The sequence below is a fragment of the Oncorhynchus tshawytscha genome, unplaced genomic scaffold (genome assembly GCF_018296145.1).
Source record: "Oncorhynchus tshawytscha isolate Ot180627B unplaced genomic scaffold, Otsh_v2.0 Un_contig_81_pilon_pilon, whole genome shotgun sequence".
NCBI lineage: Eukaryota > Metazoa > Chordata > Actinopteri > Salmoniformes > Salmonidae > Oncorhynchus > Oncorhynchus tshawytscha.
The window spans coordinates 354,525-365,019 of record NW_024609772.1 but is presented as its reverse complement, the minus strand read 5'-3'; the positions used below and the strand labels follow the sequence as shown (position 1 = coordinate 365,019).

General features: G+C 50.0%; 1 long non-coding RNA gene across 1 annotated transcript; it reads right to left on the bottom strand.

Annotated features, from left to right (window-relative positions):
- Positions 1–1,671: 1,671 nt before the first annotated feature.
- On the bottom strand, positions 1,672–9,442 carry LOC121845820. Its single transcript, XR_006082790.1, has 3 exons — positions 9,330–9,442; positions 2,211–2,296; positions 1,672–1,760 (listed from the first exon to the last, which is right to left on the bottom strand). It is a non-coding gene; the product is annotated as an uncharacterized LOC121845820 (long non-coding RNA).
- Positions 9,443–10,495: the final 1,053 nt, after the last annotated feature.

Below are 10,495 nucleotides of genomic sequence, written 5' to 3'. Positions count from 1 at the left end.
GAAATGCTGTAGCTTTCTTCCCTCATTTCTCAACGAGTTCTTTAAAATTCGATTATAATTTTTTTACATCGAAGTTATTTAAAATAATGAAATTCCTATGAAATATTGAAAGGTTATGAGATTGATTCATAGGCCCATTTATTCTATAGAATAATATATATATATATGGTGTTTTCATGCAGTGAACTTCGACAGGCCCAGCTCTCCAGTATCCATCCTATAAGTCTCACCGCACATTTGTGATTTGTGAAAAAGCCACATCAATAATGCATGGTGTTACAGTCTATTCTAGAAAATAGCATATTAGCAAGTTAAAATCCCACACATTATGCATAGTATCTTGCCAATGGTCAAAGTCATTATAGGATGGCGCCCGGGCAGAACTATTTCTGCTCTCCTCGTCGCACTTTCATATTCAGAAATTAGGAATTTACAAATCAAAATCAGTTCAATTATCCTCAGAATATTTACTCCAGGATAAAATGTGTCATGCAGACTGAGAGAGGGAGGAAGAAATGCATTCTTGCCTCTCTGAGTCCATTTTCCAGACGGTTTGTCGTCGTTATTGCCTGATTTAGTGTGCTTTGTTTTACATAGCCCAGTTATCTGTATGGATTCACAAGCAGCGCCACTGTTGTTTGTTGCCATTTAGAAATATCACCGAGACCCGGGTTGAGTTTGTCACTTTCGGTGTTTTATGTTCCGTCTCCGGTTCGCCCGGAACTATAAGAGACTACGTAGCGCAAAGCTTAATGACCTAAGCAATACACGCGTTTCATTTTTAAAATGCGCACATTTCTGTGACGGCTCTGTTTTGCCACGTTTCAGGAATTGTTTATTGATGGTCCCTATGCTCTCTCTCTCTCTCTCTCTCTCTCTCTCTCTCTCTCTCTCTCTCTCTCTCTCTCTCTCTCTCTCTCTCTCTCTCTCTCTCTCTCTCAATTCAATTCAATTCAAGGGCTTTATTGGCATGGGAAACATGTGTTAACATTGCCAAAGCAAGTGTGAGGTAGATAATATATAAAGTGAAATAAACAATAAAAATTAACAGTAGACAGTCTCTCTCTCTCTCTCTCTCTCTCTCACTCTCTCTCTCTCTCTCACTCTCTCTCTCTCTCCTCCTTGCCCTTTCACTCTCCTGCTCTGTCTCCAAGAGAGGCCCTGGCGCCATACAGATGTAGGAACTTAATTTGAGCCTGTCTGCTACAGCAGAACGGTGAATTATCATGTGGATTTGAAGGGGTTAATACACGTTTCGTATTTAGAAATTACAATCTTCAGGAGCATTTTTAAACCTTAAAGCAACAGGGTAATCAAACGAAGATCTACATCTGTATACATAAAACATACAAACACCTCCCCCCTCAACACACACCTTTATTTTTTAAATATATATATTTTTTAAACATTTGAATCATTTAGAAGACACTTATCTAGAGGAGTAATTATGGTTAAATTCCTTGTTCAAGGGAATATGGACAGATTTTTTACCTAGTTGGCTCTGGATTCGAACCAGCGACCTTTCGGTTACTGGCCCAACGCTCTTAACCGCTATGCTACCTGCTGCACACACGCACACAAACACGCACGAACGCACGCACACACACCATTGTGGGTGAACTTGGCCTTATTAGTCCCTGAGGTACCAACACACTACAAGTGTAATTACCTTCCTCTGACTGCGTCCTGCAAAGCGTCCAGTCGGATCCATATCCAGGCTAATTCTCCTGTGCGCCAGGTGATGTGGTTTGCTGCTTGCCCTGCAGTGACACAGGCAGACAGGGAGGTGCTGGCTGTGAGAGGAACCAAAGGGCAGGTGATTTCATTACTGAAAGCATGTCTATTTTTACCCCCTCGATTCGCCCGCTCCTCCAGAGCAGAACTGAGCCACAGTAAATCAAGGTACTGCGCTAGATTAGAGTTCATCTAAATCTGCCGTAATTGCCATCCTCCCACTCCGACACACACCAGTTTACAAGTAGGTCTAACTGTGTGTTTGCTGTCTAATTGTCGGGGTATCATTTGAGGATACATGTGTCCATGCGTGTGCTTCTGTGTCTAAGTCAGTGTATACAACGGGAATTTCTGTTATACAATGCAACGTCCAAGGGAAGGTGGCTAGGCAAGGGGAAGTCTGATAAATACGTCGATATTGAACGTTTTCTACGAAATTATCAAAAGCTTCAAATTTGAAGAATATGTGTTCATACCTTTCATGTTCCATTCAGTCTTGTGCTCAAGCTATGAGCATGGGGGAAACTAGGGCATTTAGGTGAGAGGTTGGGGACCGTTCACACTGCAGGGAGATACAGAGGGGTAGATGCCACGTCTTCAGATGATACGACAGCCAATACATCTCCACCAGACATGTGACAGGAAGGAGCTCTAAGCATTCCGTGAGAGAATAAGCAGTATGGATGGGCCATTTAATGCATGAAGAGAGGTGGAGCCCCGTCAGTCTCACTCCTTTCTCTCTATTCGTCTAGCATAGTCTATATGTCTATATACAACATCAATGTCTGCATCCTCAGCTGCTCTGTGAGAAACCCTGATGTTGGTCCTTGGATCACCCACTGCAGGTTGTTGTTTTATGACAAGGCCTTGGATGAGTTTCTATTGAAATAACTGAAAGTCTCTTAAATAACACCAGGTGAACATTGGGTCTGGAACGTATAGGTAAATGATTTAAACATATGTATGTTGGATAAGGGTCTCCTTTCTGGCGCTGAATCCAGGCCAACATCATTTTATTAACAGACGTGTAATATACATACAGTATTTTGCCGTGCGTAATTAACGGCTGCGTTGTGGGGTTCAGGCGCCCCAACACGTTTGTATTTTGAACGGTGCAATACGGTTCCATTAAACGTTATTAAAGCGCAGGGTGTGACGAGCTCTCATTTGTCTTGTCAGGACATCTGACAACCTCGTTAGCTCCCATTTTCCCCTGTCAGCTCACAGTGCGACACGGACACTGACTTCAGCCACTCCTGGCTAGTGAGTGAGAAGTGCGCCTGCTCAGCCCCTCACGAGACACAGCATTATTGTTGCCAGCATCAGGCATCAGAATCAATCACGGGAGAGCCTGCTTGGCAGGTGTCAATCTCGAGTTTAAAAAAAAAATTCAAGCCACTGTCAATCTTTAATCTAATTTCAAGGGTCAGAGATTTAGAGCAAATCCCCTCGTTAGTACTTTCCCTCTCGACTCTGTGGAAGGCTAGACTGACTGACCGATAGCGCCACCACAATTACAGCGTCCACTGTACAGACGTGGGCCTTTCATTTGTATATAGCAGAGATGTGAGGTGTGAGCATTTGTGTGCAAATGGTGGCTCTTGTTATATAGGGAAGAGCAGCGCTTAATGGCGGAGGATTTTTCAGCTAGCTGCGCTTTCAGATGCAATTGTAGATCGAAGTCAGCCTTGTCACGTTGAACCAAAGTGAATTCCTAACATCCAGGACGTGGCTGTCTACTCCGGACAAAATGCATCCAATCACCCCGGGGGAATTCGGATAATGGCTCGATCCAGGGCCAGGGAGCTGGGAGAAAACAAATCAAACCCTCCCTCCACACAGAGACGGAGGCTTATTAAAACATTTCACACATGATAGAGAGAGAGGGAGGGGAGAGACAGAGAGAGAGGGATAGGGAGAGAGGGGGAGAGACAGAGAGAGAGGGATAGGGAGAGAGGGGGGAGAGGAGAGAGAGAGGGATAGGGAGAGAGAGAGAGAGGGATAGGGAGAGAGGGGGGGAGAGACAGAGAGAGAGGGATAGGGAGAGAGGGAGGGGAGAGACAGAGAGAGAGGGATAGGGAGAGAGGGGGGGAGAGACAGAGAGAGAGGGATAGGGAGAGGGGGGGAGAGAGAGGGGGATAGGGAGAGAGAGAGAGAGAGGGATAGGGAGAGAGAGGGGGGAGAGACAGAGAGAGAGGGATAGGGAGAGAGGGGGAGAGAGGGGGGAGAGAGAGAGAGAGAGGATAGGGAGAGAGAGAGGGGGAGAGACAGAGAGAGAGGGATAGGGAGAGAGAGAGAGACAGAGAGAGAGGGATAGGGAGAGAGAGGGGGGGAGAGACAGAGAGAGAGGGATAGGGAGAGAGGGGAGAGACAGAGAGAGGGGATAGGGAGAGAGGGGGGGAGAGACAGAGAGAGAGGGATAGGGGAGAGAGAGGAGAGAGAGGGATAGGGAGAGAGGGGGAGGAGAGACAGAGAGAGAGGGATAGGGAGAGAGAGGGAGGGAGAGACAGAGAGAGAGGGATAGGGAGAGAGAGGGAGGGAGAGACAGAGAGAGAGGGATAGGAGAGGGGGAGAGAGAGAGAGAGGGATAGGGAGAGAGAAGAGACAGAGAGAGGGGAGGAGAGGGGGGAAAGAGAGAGAGGGAGAGAGAGACAGAGAGAGAGGGATAGGAGAGAGGGGGAGAGAGAGAGAGACAGAGGAGATAGGGAGAGAGGGGGAGAGACAGAGAGAGAGGGATAGGGAGAGAGAGGGAGGGAGAGACAGAGAGAGATAGGAGAGAGGGGGAATAGGGAGAGGGGGGAGAGACAGTGGAGAGGGATGGAGAGAGGGGGGGAGAGACAGAGAGAGAGGGATAGAGAGGAGGGAGGGACAGAGAGGAGACAGTGGAGATAGGAGAGAGGGGGAATAGAGAGAGAGGGATAGGGAGAGAGGGGGAGAGACAGAGGAGATAGGGAGAGAGGGGGAATAGGGAGAGGGGGGGAGAGACAGAGGAGATGGAGAGAGGGGGAGAGACAGAGAGAGAGGATAGGGAGAGAGAGGGAGAGACAGAGAGATAGGAGAGAGGGGGGAGAGAGAGAGGAGGGATGGAGAGAGGGGGAATAGAGAGAGAGGGATAGATGGAGAGGATAGGAGAGGGGAGATAGAGAGAGGGGGAGAGACAGTGGAGATGGAGAGAGGGGGAATAGGGAGAGGAGCAGTGGAGATGGAGAGAGGGGGAATAGAGAGGAGCAGTGGAGATGGAGGGAGAGAGGGGGAAGACAGAGAGAGAGGGATAGGGAGAGGAGGGGGGAGACAGAGGAGATGGAGAGAGGGGGGGGAATAGAGAGGAGCAGGGAGATGGAGAGAGGGGGAATAGAGAGGAGAGGGAGATGGGGAGAGGGAGAGAGAGCGAGAGAGAGAGAGAGAATGGGGAGGAGAGAGAAAGGAGAGAGAGGGAGAGAGGGAGAGAGAGGAATGGAGAGGAGGGGGGAGAGAGGAGAGAGAGGGAGGGGGGGAATAGAGAGGAGCAGTGGAGATGGAGAGAGGGGGAATAGAGAGGAGCAGTGGAGAGAGAGAGAGAGAGGGGAATAGAGAGGAGCAGTGGAGATGGAGAGAGGGGGAATAGAGAGGAGCAGTGGAGATGGAGAGAGGGGGAATAGAGAGGAGCAGTGGAGATGGAGAGAGGGGGAATAGAGAGGAGCAGTGGAGATGGAGAGAGGGGGAATAGAGAGGAGCAGTGGAGATGGAGAGAGGGGGGAATAGAGAGGAGCAGTGGAGATGGAGAGAGGGGGAATAGAGAGGAGCAGTGGAGATGGAGAGAGAGGGGGAATAGAGAGGAGCAGTGGAGATGGAGAGAGGGGGAATAGAGAGGAGCAGTGGAGAGGAGAGAGAGGGGGAATAGAGAGGAGCAGTGGAGATGGAGAGAGAGGGGGAATAGAGAGGAGCAGTGGAGATGGAGAGAGGGGGGAATAGAGAGGAGCAGTGGAGAGGAGAGAGGGGGAATAGAGAGGAGCAGTGGAGATGGAGAGAGGGGGGAATAGAGAGGAGCAGTGGAGATGGAGAGAGGGGGAATAGAGAGGAGCAGTGGAGATGGAGAGAGGGGGAATAGAGAGGAGCAGTGGAGATGGAGAGAGGGGGAATAGAGAGGAGCAGTGGAGATGGAGAGAGGGGGAATAGAGAGGAGCAGTGGAGAGGAGAGAGAGGGGGAATAGAGAGGAGCAGTGGAGATGGAGAGAGAGGGGGAATAGAGAGGAGCAGTGGAGATGGAGAGAGGGGGGGAATAGAGAGGAGCAGTGGAGAGGAGAGAGGGGGAATAGAGAGGAGCAGTGGAGATGGAGAGAGAGGGGGAATAGAGAGGAGCAGTGGAGATGGAGAGAGAGGGGGAATAGAGAGGAGCAGTGGAGAGGGAGAGAGGGGGAATAGAGAGGAGCAGTGGAGATGGAGAGAGAGGGGGAATAGAGAGGAGCAGTGGAGAGGGAGAGAGGGGGAATAGAGAGGAGCAGTGGAGAGGGAGAGAGGGGGAATAGAGAGGAGCAGTGGAGATGGAGAGAGAGGGGGAATAGAGAGGAGCAGTGGAGAGGAGAGAGGGGGAATAGAGAGGAGCAGTGGAGATGGAGAGAGGGGGGAATAGAGAGGAGCAGTGGAGAGGGAGAGAGGGGGAATAGAGAGGAGCAGTGGAGATGGAAGAGAGGGGGAATAGAGAGGAGCAGTGGAGAGGGAGAGAGAGGGGGAATAGAGAGGAGCAGTGGAGAGGGAGAGAGGGGGGGAATAGAGAGGAGCAGTGGAGATGGAGAGAGAGGGGGGGAATAGAGAGGAGCAGTGGAGAGGGAGAGAGAGGGGGAATAGAGAGGAGCAGTGGAGAGGAGAGAGGGGGAATAGAGAGGAGCAGTGGAGATGGAGAGAGGGGGAATAGAGAGGAGCAGTGGAGATGGAGAGAGGGGGGAATAGAGAGGAGCAGTGGAGAGGGAGAGAGGGGGAATAGAGAGGAGCAGTGGAGAGGGAGAGAGGGGGGAATAGAGAGGAGCAGTGGAGAGGGAGAGAGGGGGGAATAGAGAGGAGCAGTGGAGATGGAGAGAGAGGGGGAATAGAGAGGAGCAGTGGAGAGGAGAGAGGGGGAATAGAGAGGAGCAGTGGAGATGGAGAGAGGGGGAATAGAGAGGAGCAGTGGAGAGGGAGAGAGGGGGAATAGAGAGGAGCAGTGGAGAGGGAGAGAGGGGGAATAGAGAGGAGCAGTGGAGATGGAGAGAGGGGGAATAGAGAGGAGCAGTGGAGATGGAGAGAGAGGGGGAATAGAGAGGAGCAGTGGAGATGGAGAGAGGGGGAATAGAGAGGAGCAGTGGAGATGGAAAGAGGGGGAATAGAGAGGAGCAGTGGAGATGGAAAGAGGGGGAATAGAGAGGAGCAGTGGAGATGGAAAGAGGGGGAATAGAGAGGAGCAGTGGAGATGGAGAGGGGGGGGAATAGAGAGGAGCAGTGGAGATGGAAAGAGGGGGAATAGAGAGGAGCAGTGGAGATGGAGAGGGGGGGAATAGAGAGGAGCAGTGGAGATGGAGAGAGGGGGAATAGGGGAATGGAGAGGGAGAGAGGAGAGGAGCAGTGGAGATGGAGAGAGGGGGGGAATAGAGAGGAGCAGTGGAGATGGAGAGAGGGGGAATAGAGAGGAGCAGTGGAGATGGAGAGAGGGGGAATAGAGAGGAGCAGTGGAGAGGAGAGAGGGGGAATAGAGAGGAGCAGTGGAGAGGAGAGAGGGGGGGAATAGAGAGGAGCAGTGGAGATAGAGAGAGGGGGAATAGAGAGGAGCAGTGGAGATGGAAAGAGGGGGAATAGAGAGGAGCAGTGGAGATGGAGAGAGGGGGAATAGAGAGGAGCAGTGGAGATGGAAAGAGGGGGAATAGAGAGGAGCAGTGGAGATAGAGAGAGGGGGAATAGAGAGGAGCAGGGATGGAGAGAGGGGGAATAGAGAGGAGCAGTGGAGAGGAGAGAGGGGGAATAGAGAGGAGCAGTGGAGATGGAGAGGGGGGAATAGAGAGGAGCAGTGGAGATGGAGAGAGGGGGAATAGAGAGGAGCAGTGGAGATGGAAAGAGGGGGAATAGAGAGGAGCAGTGGAGATGGAAAGAGGGGGAATAGAGAGGAGCAGTGGAGATGGAGAGAGGGGGAATAGAGAGGAGCAGTGGAGATAGAGAGGGGGGAATAGAGAGGAGCAGTGGAGATGGAGAGAGGGGGAATAGAGAGGAGCAGTGGAGATGGAGAGGGGGGAATAGAGAGGAGCAGTGGAGATGGAAAGAGGGGGAATAGAGAGGAGCAGTGGAGATGGAGGAGAGGGGGAATAGAGAGGAGCAGTGGAGATGGAAAGAGGGGGAATAGAGAGGAGCAGTGGAGATGGAGAGAGGGGGAATAGAGAGGAGCAGTGGAGATGGAAAGAGGGGGAATAGAGAGGAGCAGTGGAGATAGAGAGAGGGGGAATAGAGAGGAGCAGTGGAGATGGAGAGAGAGGGGGAATAGAGAGGAGCAGTGGAGATAGAGAGAGGGGGAATAGAGAGGAGCAGTGGAGATGGAGAGAGGGGGAATAGAGAGGAGCAGTGGAGATAGAGAGAGGGGGGAATAGAGAGGAGCAGTGGAGATGGAAAGAGGGGGAATAGAGAGGAGCAGTGGAGATGGAAAGAGGGGGAATAGAGAGGAGCAGTGGAGATGGAAAGAGGGGGAATAGAGAGGAGCAGTGGAGATGGAAAGAGGGGGAATAGAGAGGAGCAGTGGAGATGGAAAGAGGGGGAATAGAGAGGAGCAGTGGAGATAGAGAGAGGGGGAATAGAGAGGAGCAGTGGATATGGAAAGAGGGGGAATAGAGAGGAGCAGTGGAGATAGAGAGAGGGGGAATAGAGAGGAGCAGTGGAGATGGAAAGAGGGGGAATAGAGAGGAGCAGTGGAGATAGAGAGAGGGGGAATAGAGAGGAGCAGTGGAGATGGAAAGAGGGGGAATAGAGAGGAGCAGTGGAGATGGAAAGAGGGGGAATAGAGAGGAGCAGTGGAGATGGAAAGAGGGGGAATAGAGAGGAGCAGTGGAGATAGAGAGAGGGGGAATAGAGAGGAGCAGTGGAGATGGAAAGAGGGGGAATAGAGAGGAGAGGGGAACAGGGGATTGATTACACATATGGGGCACATTAATTAACTAATTCGTGTGAACAGTTTTCTTAATAGGCCTATGTAGATTTATACATGAAGATATCGAATACATTCATACGGATTGCATTTTGGGCATATTAAGTCGTAATGGTGTGGTCTAATGGTGTCGCCTAACTGAGGTGGAAGACGTGATGTGACAGGCTATAGATTACCTAATTGATCTCTTATTCATTCCGAGTTCTGAAAACGTCGTTGAAATTGAAGCATGTATTGGATGTCACAATTAATAACATGTAGATTTCCGTTCCCTTCAGCAGCATGAGTTGAGCTCTCTCGTTTATCTCATTTTACTGTCTTGTTTGTTGATGTTCGTTTAGCTATCTATTCAATGAAAATAATAAACCATACAAATAACTTCAATACTATAATGTCACAATAGAGAACACACACAACAAATGTGAACGCTCCACACCATCTCGTTGGTGTTCAGACGTACCTTGCTGCCATTGCAATCAATCCAAACCAAGACGTGAAAATCCTCCTCCACTCAGAAGTCTTCAACTTTCTCCCTGTATCTCTCCGCTTTTCGTTAGGACCTTTATCTCTGTGTGCAACGGCGGCAGTAAACAGGCGGCTCGTGACGCGTATTTAGCAGCATAATGTTCTGCATGGCTGGAGAGGGGAGGCTGAACATTACGGGATTTGTTTGACATTTTATCAGTCTGAGCGAACAAGAGATTGTCATTCCCTGGATAGCTCGTGTTTCAATTGGACCCAAACTCTCCATCGAATTCCTTGAATTTCTGTCTCTTCGCTATTCACAATCAAAAGTACAAATATTAGGCCTATATATAAAATAATGTAAATAGGCCTATACTACATTGTAATAATTAGGTTATTATTGTTGCTACTGTTATGATGAATTGTTTTTGTCGCTTTTATTGCCACATTAATAATGTACTATAACTTTACAGTATTTACACTGTAACAACACACATACTTTCAACAAGTATTTGCTGCCTGAAATATTTTTTTGCAGACAATTCTTACATCAAATTAGGCTTATTATTAATAAAATATCCACAATAAAAAAAATGTTGGGCCATCTCAACCTTTCCTATGAGAGAGAGAGAGAGAGAGAGAGAGAGAGAGAGAGAGAGAGAGAGAGAGAGAGAGAGAGAGAGGGAGAGGGAGAGAGAGAGAGAGAGAGAGAGCGGCTGGTGTGGCTGTCTGTGTGTGCTGTTGTACTGTATGCATTAGGAAGCGGGGTGACGGTGGTAGAGGGAAGACCGGCTGGACAGATTTGCGTTCACGCCTGATCGGCTTCTGGAGAGCGGGGCCGTGTGGGCAGGGGACGGGAGCACCTGGTCTAGCCACAGCATCCCGTCTCGTTTTATTGACAGCCTGATAAGCGGGGCCAAGCCGTGCGGTTTCCAGCACGGATGTCAAGAACCCTGATGCGTTGCACGGTTTCACGACCTCTTAATGGTGGTTACTCCAAATAAAGGCCCAAACACAGGTAGTTCTGACCGCCCCGTACCTGCGCCGCCCGGACTCTTCCTGAGAGACGCGTGGCACTGCTGTTGTCCATTTACTCTCCGACCTCCTGTTCAAATTGACACAAACGACAGAGGTTGTGACATGTGTCTGCAGGCTTTTAGC